Consider the following 14,854-nt stretch of genomic DNA (forward strand, 5'->3'; position numbering starts at 1 on the left):
TACCTGTGGAGACTGAGGAACCATTTGTACAGCCCAGTGTCTTCGATTGCAGGTGGAACTGGTAGTTAGAGAAATGGCCCCCAAGCATGGGAGCTGAATAAATTCAGTTCATGCTGCACGGAGAGAATAAACCTGGAACACCACAATGGTGTTGCCTTCAAATGCATTTCCGACCATTCCTTATTTGCTGAAGAAGAGCTTTTGTTTTTCCACGTTGGCCCTATGTTTCCATCAAACATGTAGCCAGTTGGCTAAGATCGTAGCTCGCAAAGCTGGCTGGAATCCTTCTTTTAGCATCCTGGCAACAAAGAGATGTTTGTTATAGTTGGGCGCCTTACTGTTCTTCCATCTGGCCATTTCCTCCTGTCTCTTACTCCCCTTCACCTTGTTTCACTGGGAGCCAGTAGTAGCACTAGTGGTAAAGAATCCTCCTGCCAGTGCAGGAGATGTACAGGAGAACGTAGACATGGGTTCGATCCCTGGGTGGGGAAGATCCTCTGGAGGAGGGCAAGGCAACCCACTCCAGTATTCTTGCCTGGAGAATCTCATGTACAGAGGAGCCTGGCAGACTAGAGTCCATAAAGTCACAGAATCAGACATGACTGAAGCGACTTGGCGTGCACACATGCACAGTGCTGCTTCTTATATGGAAGTGTGATGTGTTATTCGTTCAGGTGTGTCCAGACTCTTTTTGACCCCTTGGACTGTAGTCTGCCAGGCTACTCTGGCTGTGGAATTTTCCAGGCAAGAATACTGAAGTGGCTTGCCATTCCCTTTCGAGGGGATCTTCCCAACCCAGGGATCAAACCTGGGTCTCCCGCATTGCAGGCAGATTCTTTACCATCTGAGCCACCAGGGATGCCTCCTTACTGTCTGACTCGTTCATTTTGTATGGAAAATGGATGTAAATGACCAAGGGCCATGAAACAGCTCATGCATCGCACTTTGGCTGAGAGGGTGGGCATTTTGAGAGTCAATAGCAGGAAGCTTTGCAGTTCTGCAGGGGGTTGGGAGAGATGGCTAATGCTCTGTGAAGAAATCTCACACCTATCAAGCACTGTGTTGCTTGCCTGCAACAAGCTATTCCAGCAGGCAGTCCTCAGAGCCTGCTCACAGGACTGAGAGTGATTCAGCTGAATCTGCCACCTGAACAAGAATAAAGCTCACACGGTGTCAACTTCTTATGCTACCTTGCCCTGTTCCTTTGCCACAATCAAAAGTTAACCTAAAAAGGGAAGTAACATTTATTGAGCACTTACTGTATGCCAGGCATTATGAAACATACATAACAGTTAATTTACTGAATTCTCACTCTTTCTTATTTACTTCTTACCATGCTGAGCACCAAAGAATTGATGCTCTTGAACTGTGGTGCTGGAGAAGACTCTTGAAAGTCCCAAGGAGATCCAACCAGTCCATCCTTTAGGATATCAACCCTAAATATTCTTTGGAAGGACTGATGTTGAAGCTGAAGCTCCAATACTTTGGCCACCTGATGCAAAGAGCCAACTCATTGGAAAAGACCCTGATGCTGGGAAAGATTGAGGGCAGGAGAAGGGGGAGACAGAAGATAAGATGGCTGGATGGCATCACCAGCTCAATGGACATGAGTTTAAGCAAACTCTAGGAAATAGTAAAGGGCAGAGAAGCCTGGTGTGCTACAGTCCATGGGGTCACAAATAGTTGGACATGACTTAGCGACGGAACAACAGCAGTGTTGAAATTGAAAGTTTACCATCCTGACTTATAGATAAGGAAATTGAGACTTGAAGTTTAGCAACTGGCTCAAGTTAATCAATTTCTGACAGTGATGATCAGCCCCTGAGTTCAGGATTTACATAAGGTTTCACTGACTCCAATTAAATCCAGTACACCAAACCTTGAGAAAAACTTGTGTTCTTCTAGGGGTTGGAGATATAAGTACTCAAGCTGAGAAACAACTGGGCCTCCAGCACAGCTTTTTATATAGAATGTGATGTATAGACAATGACTTGTTCTTTATTGCCATCCAATAATGTTAGAGATTTATAGAAATTGTAAGATATTGAAATGACAGCATCTGGTCAGTGCTATGACCTAGAGGTCAGTGTAAAATTAACTCAGTTTTCTATTATTCTGCCCTCTCCCAATCCTCCGAAAGACCGAATAGTGCAAACTGTATATGCTATCCTTTTGGTCTTTAACAGTTAAGTCATGTCTGACTCTTTTGCTACCCCATGGACTGTAGCCTATCAGGCTCCTCTGTCCGTGAGATTCTCCAGGCAAGAATACTGGAGTGGGTTGCCTTTTCCTCCTCCAGGGGATCTTGCGAGCCCAGGGATGGAACCTGCATCTCCTGCATTGGCAGGCAGATTCTTTACCACTGAACCACCAGGGAAGCTCATGAGCTTGTCCTCTAGCCTATGACAGACAACAGAAGTGACTGAAACTATGCAGAAGCTGTGCCCTGTTCACAGAGCAGAGTCTGTCAAAATTAAAGACCTCTGCCTTTCCAACAACTTCAGACAGACACTGGCAGCTGACTCAGCTTGCTTTTCAGATTATTTCTCCCTTTAAACTTGAGAAATGCCTTTAATGTTTTCCTCCTGATGATAATGCATTGTAGATAAGATCTTCTAAGCCAAACAGCTGTTTTTTGAGGTCCTGAAAGCCTGTTGAAAGTATTCATTTTCTTTCTCAACACATGGTGTATCCCTGCAGTTACTCAAGCCCGTAGGTCTTGTCAATAAATCCGCCAAAGGCCAGGCTGGTCTGCACAAAGCATACTTTACACCTTCTCCAACAGGATGAAAGGCAACCTTTTAGAGCTTGGTACGGTGGACATTATCTAGTTCAAGAATAAAAGTGTGCATCTATCGGTTTTCATTCTTGCCTGCCTTCTGCAGCAGTCAGGAGATTATTTATTGTTGCTTCATTTGTTGCTGTTGTTCAGTCGCTCAGTGGTGTCCGACTCTTTGTGACCCCTTGGACTGCAGCACACCAGGCCTCCCTGTCCTTCACCATCTCCCGGACCTTGCTCAAACTCATGTCCACTGAGTCAGTGATGCCATCCAACCATCTCGTCCTCTGTCGTCCACTTCTCCTTCTGCCTCCAACCTTTCCCAGCATCAGGGTCTTTTCTAATGAGTCGGCTTTTCGAATCAGGCGGCCAAAGTTTTGGAGCTTCAGCATCAGTCCTTCTAATGAATCTTCAGGATTGATTTCCTTTAGGATTGATTAGCTTGATCTCCTTGCAGTCCAAGGGACTCTCAAGAGTCTTCTCTAACACAGCAGCTCAAAAGCATCAATTCTTTGTCACTCAGCCTTCTTTATGATCCAACTCTCATATCCATACATGACTACTGGAAAAACCATAGCTCCTTCATTAGCTAATTTGTAAATACTCACGTGTGAGGCCAAGGAAGGAGAGTCCCAGCCATGCTCTGTAATCTCAGAACCACTGACTACTGGCAGGCAGGAGAGAGAAGTGTATGCCAGGAAGTCCACTTTCCTGTCCCACAATGATGTTTAAGTTCTATTCGTTCAGGAATAATTGAAAGGGAGGTTTGTGCATACAGTTACCAGACAGGGGATCAGAGAGCCTCAATTTCTCCTGGCATAATTATGGGTCTTCTGGAGGTTTAGAAGAAACCTCTGCAGTTACGCAGATGACTTGCAAAGGCAACATGAGATATTTTACTACTCAAACCAAGTTGAGCCATCTCAGTAACCCAGCAGCTAGCTGACAGTGCCAATCACTATTGTAAAATCAGGAGCTTTTGTGTTGGTGAATTGCTTGTGAAGCCCAAAAAGCTGGGTAACCTATTTTAAGGAGATTTTTATATTTCTGACAGGGGTGATTAAAAAACAGGCTCTATTGCTCATATCAGCAGATAGGCTGAAGACATCATATTTTCCCCAGATTGCTAAGTGGGATACAGTTCTGTTTGCAGTGTTGGTGAATGTTGGAAAATTCATTTTGATTTGTCATTTGGTAAACTGGGCATTCTGAACATGAAGGAGTTAATCAGTTCACAGAGGGCTGTCATTAATCCATAACTTACAGGCCCTTTTGGAAATGTCTCATGCCACTAATGTCATTGCAGGCAAAGTTACAGTCCTCTCAGAATCCTTTATCCCGAAATGGTCCCTTCCAGTCCTGCCAGGGGAGAACTCAGCTTGCACTGTTGGTTTGTATATCATCTGTATAAACTCCAATTTTCCTAAATTTACAGTAAGGAGCATTGTTAGTTTAGGAGCTTTTTTAATTAGATGAGATAATCCACAAAACTGCTAAGAAATCTTTCAACCTAAGTTAAAATGGAAACAGCTATATATTCAGTAGAAATTATCTGTAAAATTCTACCACCTTTGTTTATTTTTCTTGACAGTAAGGAGAGGAAATACCAGAATTGAGATTGTCCCTTAGTAACTGGCAAAAAGGTGTTCTGGTCTCCCTAACTTTTCTCTGGGTATATTTAATCAGTGTTTGCTGTCAAAGAAGAGAAATGTCTAGCTTCAGCAAAGACGCTTTGTCCGTCTCGATAAACACGGCTAAGGTGACAGTAGGCCCTGTGTGAAGAAGTGAGGAGAATGCTTTTTTTATGACTGGAATGCAAAAAGACAGATTTACTAGGGACTCTGCTGGGCTCTTCTCCCTAAACTTCCTGATTCAGCGGGTGATGCCGTCTCAGGTACGTTATGTGCTGTTATACAAGTGAAACCAGCAGATTTAATGAGTCTGTGCTTCTGGGTCATAATTCTTTGGTAACAGCGAGAATCTCAAACCTGCAGCACTCCTTTATCTTCCCCAGGGCAGAGACATTTCTCTTTGTGAGGTGGGGTTTTGTTTTGTTCTGTCTTTTTGCCTTAGTCTCCAAAAAGACTACAGTGAGGAAAAGAAATAACCAAGTGCTGAAATATGAACAAGTCAGAGAAAAGTATTAACCAGACTACTGCCTTATTAGAAGTTCCCTGAGAGGCTTAATGTGGGAACAAGCTCGAGTGGGCATCAGTCCCACTGTTCTGAAGCCAGCCTGCTGAGCGTGTGCACGGGCTGTATCCCCGCCATGGTCCCTGCCACCTGTGTGGGTCAGTTTAGAGCACTGGCTTAGGCCACAGGCACAGACCAGGTGGGATCCTGGCCTGGGGCTTCGAAGTATGTTAACTGGTTTTTGCTTTCTGAGTTCTCAATTGCCCAGTTCCCCTACTAGCCACCCCTGGCTTTATTGAGGTGAAATTGACAAAATTGTGTTAATGTGTATAACATGGTGATTCGATATGCATATACATACATATTGTGAAATGATTACCACAATTAAGTTAATTAACACCTTCATCACCTTACATAGTGACCTTTTCTAATGGTGAAAACACCTCTTAAAATTTGCTTTCTTGGCTAATGTCGAGCATGCAACACAGTATTATTAACAAGTCCCCCTGCTGACCTTTAGACCCCAGAGCTTATTCATATTATAACTGAAAGTTTGTGTCCTTTGACCAGCACCTCCCACTCCCTCCACCCCCAGCCCCTAGCAACCACCATTCTACTCTCTAGTTTATGATTTTGGCTATTAAATTCCACTTTTAAATGATAGTAATACACTAGTTGTCTTTCTTTCTTTGGCTTACTTCACTTAGCATACGGCCTTCCAGGCTCATCCATGTTGTCACAAGTGGCAAGATTTTCTTCTTTTTTTTAAATGTCTGAATAATATTCTTTACATATGAATCCCAAATATATATACTACATTTGAGAAGAATTCATTAATTGGTTGATGGACTTAGATTGGTTTCATATCTTGGCTATTATAATGCTGCATTGAACATAGGGGTACAGATATCTCTTAGAAATACTGATTTCATTTCCTTTGAATATATATACCCAGAGATAAGATTGCTGGATCATATGGGAGCTCCATACTGTTTTCCATAGGAGCTGCATCTTTACTATCCCACCAACAGTGGACAGGGTTCCTTTTTCTCTGCATTCTCCCCAACAATTGTCATCTCTTGTGTTTTTGATTGCTAACCATTCTAACAGGTGTGAGGTGATATCTCACTGTGATTTTGATTTGCCTTTCCCTGATGACTAGTGATGTCTGTGCTCACTCAGTCATGTCCAACTCTTTGCAACCCCCATGGACTGTAGCCCACCAGGCTCCTCTGTCCATGGGATTTTTCCAGACAAGAATGCTGGAGTGGGTTGCCATTTACTCCTCCAAGGGGTTTTCTTGACCTGGGGTCAAACCCACGTCTCTTGCATCTCCTGCATTGGCAGCCAGATTCTTTTTTTTTTTTTTCTTTTTCCTGCTTATCACTGTGTTTATTGAAAGAATTTATAACTTGAACAAAACTTTAAGATATAAAAAAAAGTGTGTACTTTTCTCTCTAATCTTTATCTTGTAGTAGCAATCACTAGAGTTCCTAACATTGATCTTTTTCTTGAAGGTAGAACATAACCAAGTTTTTTCATTTCAAAAGGCTTTTCCCAGACATTCTCATGGCCTAGACTTTAGTTGGTAGGTCCTCTTTCTTAGAAGCCTTCCTACTTCTCTACCACTTATTCTATGGAATGACTATGAAAGTAGTGAAAGTGTTAGTCACTCACTCGCATCGACTTTTGCAACCCCATGGAATGTAGCCCAACAGGCTCCTCTGTCCATTGAATTCTCCACACAAGAATACTGGAGTGGGTTGTCATTCCCTTCTCCAGGGGATCTTCGCAACCCAGGGATTGAACCCAGGTCTCCTACCACTAGTGCCACCTGGGAAGCCCCTAGTGGTTTAGCACCTTTGTGTACAACAGAGGATGAGGTGGTTGGATAGCATCACTGACTCAATGGACATGAATTTGAACAAACTCCAGGGAATGTTGAAGGACTGGGAGGCCTGGCATGCTGCAGTCCCTGGAGTCACAAAGATTTAGACACGACTGAGTGACTGACAACAGCAAATATACCTGTTGGCTATCTGTATGTCTTCTTTGGAAAGTATCTCTTGAGGTCATTTGTCCATTTAAAATTGGATTTTTTTTTTTTTGCTGTTGAGTTGTGTGAGTTCCTTATATATTTTGGATCTTAATCCCTTATCAGATATTGGTTTACAAATATTTTCTCCTTTTCATTAGGTTGCTTTTTCATTTTGTTGATTGTCTCCTTTTGCTGTGGAACCTTTTCAGTTCCTAAAGTATTCCGTTCCGTCGCTCAGTCGTGTCCGACTCTTTGCGACCCCATGGACTGTAGCCTACCAGGCTTCTCCGTCCATGGGATTCTCCAGGCAAGAATACTGGAGTGGGTTACCATTTCCTTCTCCAGGGGATCTTCCCGACCCAGGGATCGAACCCGGGTCTCCCGCATTGGTGGCAGACGCTTTAACCTCTGAGCCAGCAGGGAAGCCCTATAAATGCCCTTCAAGTGGCCTCACTTTCCTGTGACCTTGGGCCAGGCCCTGCATCTCTCCGTCCTGTCTTACTCATCTGTTTGTGGCTAGGATTGGACTGAATGAATGGCTTTTCAGTTGTTTTAAGCCAAGGAACTCCTTACCCATATGAAATTTTGTGAAATATCCAAATAAAAGCAATTTTATAAAATCAGACCTATTCTCAGTTAAGTGTAGGTGAGGGATGCAGAGTACCTCCCACCCTATTCAGATCCCTTCATCTGTTGGAGCTACAACAGCTTGTAATCAGTTCAGCCTGATAACAGCCTGGCTGAATGCAGGAAGTCAAACGAAAACCTAAAAATGCAGGTAATTTTACCTTTGTCAATCCTAAATGCTTGAGACAGCATATTTTATAAGTTTTATGTCAACCAACCTAAAATGACTTAATCCATCATAAATTTCTAAGCACCAGTCATCCTTCTTTTATATGACCTGTTCTTGTAACCGGAGTATTTTCAGCTTTGCTGTTGTTGGTGACGTGCACGTGAATTAGGTGATGAATTCTGTAAAGCATGTCCACTTCAACATTTTAGAACTATGCCAGCTCATTCCTCCCCCTGCCCGCCCCCCCGCCCCGCTCCGCTCCTGAATTCCAGAAACTCGGACTGTTTGCCTCCCTACCATCCTCTCCTAATGCCCCTGCTGCTGGAACACCATGTCCCCTTTCTTAACTTCTATATTGTCTCCTTCCAAAAAAATAGCCTTTTTGCTAGAAAGACGAAAACTCAACTCCTGATTTCAACTTGCTGCAAATTCCATGATTATTTAGTGTTCCTATCAAGCTGTATTTCCTACTTCCTTCTAATATACATCTCCTTTCAGTAAGTTGTTCCCTCCCAATTCTCTGCCTCCAAGCCCATGGTCATGTTCTTTGCCTATTTCTCTTTTTCTTTCCCCATGAAGACCCCATATCCTTTCTGTTGCCTACCAGTACCCTTTACAGCTCACCTTTCACATCCTTCCACGCTCCTTCCTCTTCTTCAGTGGTACTTAGCAAAGAAGCAGCGTGATATGGCACCAAGGTTACAGAACGCAGAGGCAATGCTAATACTACTATCCTGGAACTCTGCCACTTATTTGCAAGGTGCCCTTGGCTACCCTGGACCTGACAGTTTCCTTCTCTATAAAATGAGGTTAATAATGCAGTATCTTTCTTGCCTGCCTCACCTTGTGGTCATCAGAATCAAAAGAACTATTGTATGTGAAGGTACTCTATTATCACTTACTGTGCCCTAAAGCAGTTTTTATCATTATTAATCGTCTCTGCCCTGTTCTTACTGTAGTCATTTCCTGTGTGATACCTAGTCCCAATAGTTCTTTAGGTCAAAAACTTTTCTTAAATATAAAGTGTAACTCCATTTCAACTCTGTAGCAGTCATCACAGTGCTGACAACACAGCAGGTACTTCATATGGATTTAATAGAATTTAGATCTCTGGTATTTCCCAAGAAGCTACTATTTTGGATGTGCTGGCAATAGTGGTCATTTTATTATCAGACAGTTATTTGAATTTCTGGCATCGTCCCAAAGCAAGATTGAAATTCTAAGGATTTAAAAATGGATGTGGGAGACCTTAGAAGCAGGGTTGAATAAGTTGTTTGGGTGAGATACTCTCTTGAAAATGAACTCAAGGTGGAACTCAGTTCTTGGACCAGTGTAATGAGTGTGATAGTTAGTCATCACTACAGCTTGTAAACATTCTGTATATGTTGTTATAGTTCCCTGGGCCGTATAGTTAGTTATGCATCCTATGTAAGTGCTGCACTAAGTCATTTTACTCGTGTCTGACTCTTTGTGACCCTATGGACTGTAGCCCGCCAGGTTCCTCTGTCCATGGAATTTTCCAAGCAAGAATACTGGAGTGGGTTGCCATTTCCTGCTCCAGGGGATCTTCCCAACCCAGGGATTGAACCCACATCTCATTATGTTTCCCGTATTGGTAGGCAGGTTCTTTACCATTCCCAGACTCCTAATTTATCCCTCCCCTACTTATTTCTCCATTGGTAACCATAAGTTTGTTTTTGATATCTGCAAGTCTGTTTCTATTTTATAAGTAAGTTTGTATTATTTTTTAAGAATCCACATATAAATGATATCATATGAAAGTAAAACGAAACAACAAAAAAACTTCAAAAAACTCTGTGGATGCTCACAACGGACAGAGAGAAAGTGTCAGTAAGTGAGGTTGCCTCCCAGACTCTAAGGACAACACCACATTTCACTGAGGAGACTGTTTCAGTCTGAAACAGCAAAACAGCCCTTTGCTGGCTTCAGCTGATGACACATTTTAGCAGTCCACATGAATTTGCATCCAACTTTTCCAAGTCAAAATAGGAAACAGTTTCTTATATTATGTCCATTGTAAGAGTCAGGGCTCTTGGTGCTCAGTAAGGTGATGGCAAATACTTCATGTAAGTGAAAATTATTTTATTTTGAATCATACAGAAATATACCATTTCTAAAAGGTATCTAAAGTGCCTTCAGGAAAATAAACTAAACCTGTTGTGACAAACTCACTCTTCCTACACTGGACATTTCATTTGCAATGAGTAAACTGGTCATCAGTAAAACTTGATTTTTCCAAGCTTGTCATATTTAGTGTAGTTTATGCTTCTGGGATAATTGACCTTTGTTGGAAGGGTGAAGTTTCTGAACCGAGAATGAGGACATGAGGTCTCTGAAGTTTGCTGGAAAACAGAGTGCTAGGCTACCAAGTTCCTGGTTCAGGATGTGGACACAGAGCCTCAGCATGCTCCCCGTCAGACCACGGGTCTCAGTGTGTCCACCCCCATTCATTTATTCTGGTGATACCTGTGGAAAGTCAGAGCCAGCATGCTGCTTTTTCTCTTGTTAAGAAAAAAATGTTTTTTCTCTAGACATTTCTTCTGTTGAACCAAACTAAACATATGTAGATTTGTTCCTTGCAGACTTGCTTATTTCTAGGAGCCTCCCTACAAGATTTCAGCATAATTAATACACTTCCCTAACTACTACAAGCTACAGGGATCACTAGAAATCATTTTATAAAAGTAAATGGAGCAGAGTTAGTAACACTGCACAATCCAGTGTATCTATAGCTGTCTTCACCTATTTGTCATTTGTGCATAAACTGTCTTCATCACTGTATTCAAACCTTAGGGCATGGACCCTGTCTTAAATTTTTATTTCTAACTCCTCATATAGTGTATAGTAGGCATTCAAGAATGCCTATTAGAGTAGCATTGACATATATATAGTACCAAATATAAGATAGACAGCTAGTGGGAAGCTGCTGTATAGCACAGGGAGTTCATCTCAGTGCTGCATGATGACCTAGAGGGGTAGGGGAGGAATGGGGAGGGAGAGGCTCCAGAGGGAGGGGATGTATGTATATATGTGGATGATTGACGATGTTGTACAGGAGAAACTAACGCAACATTGCAAAGCAATTTATACTCCAGTTTAAAAAAATACAAAAAGAAATGAGAAAGAGGTTTATATATATGTGTGTATATATATATTTGTGTTTACATATATATGTGTGTGTGAATATATGTATCAGTTTTCCATTTAAAAAGTTTGTTAATACTCCCTCAGCTAAGAAAAACTCCAAAGATAAGTTTGGATGGATGGTGCCGAACATGACACTTCTATTCCAGTGCTCAGCATAATTGCTAACACAGAGGAAGCCAAATCCATGGACTACATGTTGTGGCGATGCCATGGCTGCAGGACATTGCCAAATTTTCTTTGGTCTGTTCTGCAGGGCCCAGTGAGTCCAGACCCAGAGGAATTCTAGTGGCAGTGTTCTCTCAACTCTCCATCTTGAACTACCATTGCCAGAAGGTATAGGAAGTTAAATTAGAAGCCTAAGCAGGGCTGACAGTATTTTACTATACAACCCACATCGTAGGTCTCAGTAAGGTATTAAGTTCCTGCAGTTCTGAAATTTTCCTTGAAGGATTTCAAAACCAAATTAAACTTGTGAGAGTGTTGGTTATTCAAATAGGTGCTGAAAAAGTGCTGTTTTTCTCATTGCAAACTCCTGATTCTATGTCTGTTTGATACTTTTCTCCTGTATTTGAATTGTAGCTTTTAACTGTTTTAAGTTAATGGTGAAAATGCACTAGTATTTGCTATAAAATATGTACTAAGAGCTTTCCTTGTCTTTTCAACATTCTTTTTTTTTTTTTTTTACTGAATTATCGTTGATTTACAATGTTATGTTAGTTTTCAGATGCATAACAAAGTAATTCAGTTATTTGTATATATTCTTCTTCAGATTCTTTTTGACTATAGATTATTACAAGATATTGAGTCTAGTTCCCTGTGCCGTACAACAGATCCTTGTTGTTTATACACAGTAGTATCTGTTAATCTCAGATTCCCAATTTATCCCACCCACTTCTTTTTTCTTTAACAACCAAACTTTATTTTCTATGTCTGTGTCTCTTTTTGTTTTGTAATTAAGTTCATTTGTATAATTTTTAAAGATTCTACATATAAATGGTATCTTATAGTGTTTATCTTTCTGAATTCACTTAGTACAGCAATCTCTAGGTCCATCCACGTTGCCACGAATGGCCTTAATTCGTTCTTTTTACGGCTGAGTAGTACTCCCTTGCATGTATGTGCCACATCTTCTGTACCCATTCCTCTGTCATGGACACTTACGGTGCTTCCATGTCTGGGCTGTTTTAAATAGTGCTGCTGAGAACATTGGGGTGCATGTGTCTTTTTGAACTAGAGTTTTCATCTTTTCTGGATATATGCCCAGGAGTGAGATTGCTGGATCATGTGGTAGCTCTATTTTTAGTTTTTTTAAGGAAAACAGTGGCACTAGTGGTAAAGAACCCACCTGCCAGTGTAGGAGACATAAGAGATGTGGGTTTGATCCTTGGGTCAGGAAGATCGCCTGGAAGAGGGCATGGCAACCCACTCCAGTATTCCTGCCTGGAGAATCCCATGGATGGAGGCGCCTGGAGGGCTACAGTCCAGAAGGTTTCTAAGAGTCAGATGTGACTGAAGTGACTTAGTGCCCATGCATCCTCCTTTCAGTGTAGTATGTGATATGTATATCCCCTATGGAAGTGTTTTATTATTGGATCCATTGTCCCATCAAATGCCCCTTGAAGGAAAAAGTGACTGTACTTTTTATACCTCCTTTCTTCATTCCACAATATTCAGCAAACATTTGGGCCCCTGCTCTGTGCCAGTCCCATTGCTGGAGAGGCAAGACTACTCCTACCTTCAGGGAGCTTAAATATGAGAGAGGGAGACAGATACTGCCTGTGAGCACACCTTCTTCTTCCCATGGAAGAATCTGAGGTCTGATGAATGGTTGTGTGTGCTGCTGGGGCATTCAGGGCTGACAGGCAACATTTATCAGTGGACTGAGTAAAGACATATCAAGGAGAATAATTGTTCAAGTGTGGGGCTTCAGACCCTAATATCACATTAACCTGGAAAAATAGCAGCAATGATTGCCATCAGCTGACACACCACCCCCAGACAGAGTGGTTGTTCTAGGCAGGCCAGGCCTCTTGTGAGCAGAGTCAGGAAAGTATCCCTAATTAGAGTAGCTCCCTGAGCTGGTTCATAATTTGCTTAATCACACTCACTTCACTAAACTATGATTTTGGTTTTAGTGGGGGAAATGCAAGGTTTGGGGAAAGGGAAAGGAAGCAATTAGAATTCAGACTGATCCTCCTCCCTAGTCACTTTGGGATTGGCAGAAAAGACAGCAAATGACATCAATGACCAGGTGTAAATATAAGGAAGCTGATTTGGAAAATGGTTCCTTTGAGTCTTGTTTGGGTGAGAATCATTGAGATCACAAAAGGAAGCAGCTGGTAAGTTCCAGAAACCGTTTTTATGTCAGCCTAGAATATGAATAATACACTACATGGAGTGTAGTGCACATATTTAAATATTTATGTTCAAATGGCTGTCATTTTTTAGCCTGCTCTGCCATGGTCCCATGACTGGATACAATTGCTTTTAGATCATCATTTTGTAGATGCTTGAAAGACATTGTTCAGAAAATGAAAATCACAGCAAAACAAACAAAGAAAATGCAGAAGAGCCCATTAGAAACCAAATATATCCATCCTGGCCAACTCTGTTTAAGAAGTTTTGAAGGCAGTTTAGTTGTAAGGATTAAAACGGAGGAGTTTGTAATTGGACCTGAATTTTAATTCTGTTTGTGGTTTACTGGCTCTGTGGTTTTGAGTAAGTTACTTTTCCTGTCTTTAAATTTCAAACTCATCTGTAAAAAGGGGATGATAATAGTACCGCTTCACAGAGGTGCTGTGAGAATTAAATGAATTAATGGTGTTCAGTGCCTGATACCCATAAGCCCTCAATAAATGTTAGCTTAAAAAAAGGAAGTTGTTCTACATGAGGGCTCATGGAGGAAACCATTAGCAAAGCATTGGAAAGTCTGACCTCTGAGAGCAGCTTCTGTGTTTTAGGGACTGAAGCTATGGTGGTGACCAAAACCATGCCAGGCATGTGGTAGGTGCTCCATAAATACAGATTGAATAACTGAAAAAATGGGTTGTTTGCATTTACAGTGTATTAACTGGATTATTCTATGAAATTAACATGTGCATTTTAAAGGAGGAAAGTATAAGGCAAGAAATAATGGGTGAAAATTTTGAATGTGGCAAAGGTATATATTTCAAACTTTTAACCAGGAAATTGTTTATCCTGTGATTTCCCATTAGGGATGCAGGATCTGATTTCCTTTTGTTCTCTAAGATCAAATGATCTGGGGGAGCTGTTTGTAACATTCTGGATGGTGTCTTGCTGACTGTCCTCCCTCAGCTCCCGTCCTCTTCAGCTTGCGTGATGTTACAGTGAGCCACTGTTGGGGAGGGACAGGCACACATTGAAACTATTGATTAAGGATGTTCTTTTCTCCCGTTTGCTTCCACATCATAACCCTGGGGGCTCAGACGATAAAGAAGCCGCCTGCAATGCAGAAGTCCTGGGTTCTATCCCTAGGTTGGGAAGATCCCCTGGAGGTGGGCATGGCAATCTATTCCAGTGTTCTTGCCTGGAGAATCCCCATGGACAGAGGAGCCTGGCAGGCTACAGTCCATGGGGTCACACAGAGTCGGACACGACTGAGCAACTAAGCACATGACACCCTAACATCCCTTTATGATGGAAAAGAGAAGCTTGGAGGTGCCAGATCCCAGAGTCCAGCTGCATGTCTGTGCTATTTGTGAGCTGGCCCAACCCGGTGTCTCTTCTACACTCCCTGGGGAAGCGGTGGGCTGGTTGGTTCCGCCCCTGTCTGTGTGCGGTGTCTTCCTCTGCCCTCTGTGTTCCAGGCCTCACACAGAAGGTGGGGAAAGGGGTTGATATTCTCTGCCTAACCCTTGCCTGAAGTCATTTCTAAGACAAGACGTGATGAACAAATACTGTCTTTGGAAGAAGATGTACA

At 42.1% G+C, this 14,854-nt stretch overlaps 1 protein-coding gene across 5 annotated transcripts in view; it reads left to right on the forward strand.

Annotated features, from left to right (window-relative positions):
• The window catches only part of LYPD6B (LY6/PLAUR domain containing 6B), a 255,515-nt gene that overhangs the window by 198,526 nt on the left and 42,135 nt on the right, over nucleotides 1–14,854 (forward strand). The gene's annotated exons all lie outside the window — the stretch shown is intronic.

Source organism: Moschus berezovskii, chromosome 2 (assembly GCF_049115385.1).
Source record: "Moschus berezovskii isolate FMDL1 chromosome 2, NW_MosBer_1.0, whole genome shotgun sequence".
Lineage (NCBI taxonomy): Eukaryota > Metazoa > Chordata > Mammalia > Artiodactyla > Moschidae > Moschus > Moschus berezovskii.